Source organism: Cucurbita pepo, chromosome 19 (genome assembly GCF_057944985.1).
Source record: "Cucurbita pepo subsp. pepo isolate OVF chromosome 19, ASM5794498v1, whole genome shotgun sequence".
NCBI lineage: Eukaryota > Viridiplantae > Streptophyta > Magnoliopsida > Cucurbitales > Cucurbitaceae > Cucurbita > Cucurbita pepo.
In genome coordinates, this window is record NC_141816.1 from 3,279,467 (window position 1) to 3,281,623 (window position 2,157).

Below are 2,157 nucleotides of genomic sequence, written 5' to 3' on the forward strand. Positions count from 1 at the left end.
TTCTTCCATGTCTTCCTTCTCTGACATTTCAACTTTTTTTATCTTTCTTCTTCCAAGTCAGTCCTCTTTTTTGCAGCCTAGTAAGAAGTAGTGACAGGCTAATTCTAATTGGTAGTAGCATATGAGATAGTGGAATTAGCCGTCTCAGTCCTTTGTTCAAGTTCAAATAGGCTCAATCTTTACTTGAGTCCAATCCCTTGTTGTCATAGATCGGAGTCCAAACACTAGCATTGTCTCAGACATTATACATCAACAAAATGTGATATGAACCAAGAGACATCAATCATACAATATGCTTCAATAAAGATGTGAAAAAAATATTGTTGAAATTATCAAAAGATATTTCAATTCATGCCACATTGAAGAAGAATGAAGTTTCATGTTATAAATTTTGGGTGGATTACAAATTAGAGTAATTTAGATTTATTGTATTTCATTAATGTATTTTAAGACTTTTAATTTACTCTTGGTTACAATTACATAATGGTACAATTACATAATGGTTAATTATCGCTATTAAGTATGAATATTACCACTCTTGGAATGCCTTTAGTAGTTTCATTTTGAGGCTATATAAAGCCATGTATGTTGTATTTGTAGGAGACCTGGAAAATAGAGTAAAAAAAGCATTTGTGCTTTTCTTTAGCCTATGACTAAGTTTCTTTGCAACTCTATGTAGTTTAGGTTGCATGTAGAATCATTCAAGCTCGACATGATCAATCTTTCTTGTGGAGTGATTCGAATCTCAATTAAGTATTCTTGCCTTGAGATATTTGATCAACAAGAATCATTCAAGCTAGACATGATCGATCTTGCTTGTGGAGTGATTCGATTCTCAAACAATGTTCTTACCATGAGATATTCGATCAACAAGGTAATCCGAATCTTACTCCCATTGTAGTGATTTCCTTATCTTATTAAAATGTTGGTTCGATATAAGATGCAGGACTCCAAGAAAGGGTTATTACCTTTCAAGAATGGAGTTCATTTGTCGAAGGAACAAAGTCCTAAGACACCTCAAGAAGTTGAGGATATGAGACATATTCCCTATGCATCAGCAGTCGGTAGTCTGATGTATGCCATGTTGTGTACCCGGCCAGACATATGCTATGCTGTAGGAATTGTCAGTAGATATCAGCCAAATCCAGGACATGCTCATTGGACTGTCGTTAAAAATATCCTCAAGTATCTTAAGAGAACGAGGGACTATATGCTAATGTACGGCGCTAAGGATCTGATCCTTACAGGGTACACTGACTCAGATTTTCAGACCGATATAGATTCGAAGAAATCGACATCGAGATCTATTTTCACTCTGAACGGAGGAGCAATAATATGGAGAAGCATAAAGCAAGGTTGTATTGCTGATTCCACCATGGAGGCTGAGTATGTTGTTGCTCGTGAAGTAGCGAAAGAATCCGTATGACTTAGGAAGTTCATAACTGATTTGGAAGTTGTTCCAAATCTGCATCTGCCTATCACTCTTTATTGTGATAACAGTGGAGTAGTTGCATATTCTAAAGAACCAAGAAGCCATAAGCGAGGAAAACATATTGAACACAAATATCATCTCATAAGGGAGATTGTGCAACGAGGAGATGTGATCATCAAACAGATAGCTTCAGAACACAACATTGCTGATCCATTTACAAAGCCCCTCACGGCTAAAGTGTTTGAAGGGCACCAAGTGAGTCTAGAACTACGAGTTATGTAATCTAGAGCAAGTAGGAGAAAATGCATGGGTATGTGATGCCCTAGTTCATTGTATTTATGTATTTCTCTCTACTCAACATTATAAAACCCCACTAGAGTTTCAGTCCAAATGGAAGTTTGTTGGGTTTTATGTCCTAAAACTCATAGTTTGTAAACAAAAATCTATTTTGTTTTCAATAAAGTTATTATTGATGTTTATTCAGTAAAGATTATTATTGAATAAAGTGGATTTTATGATCATTAATCTAAATCCAATAAACTAAGAACACTCTGGCTATAGTATGATTACTTGAACTATATGTAGAGACATAAGAGTGGATCAAGTTCAAGTATATAGTCAAAATGATCTATAGTACAAGGATAAGGCTGAGTACCTTATTCTGGGGACACTATGGATGCAACCCACTTTTGTATATGATATAAACAATGTGATAACTAAATTGT

The 2,157-nt window shown here is 35.1% G+C and overlaps 1 pseudogene; it reads left to right on the top strand.

Annotated features, from left to right (window-relative positions):
• The first annotated feature begins 970 nt into the window (after positions 1–970).
• On the top strand, positions 971–1,714 carry LOC147786687 (secreted RxLR effector protein 161 pseudogene; annotated as a pseudogene).
• Positions 1,715–2,157: the final 443 nt, after the last annotated feature.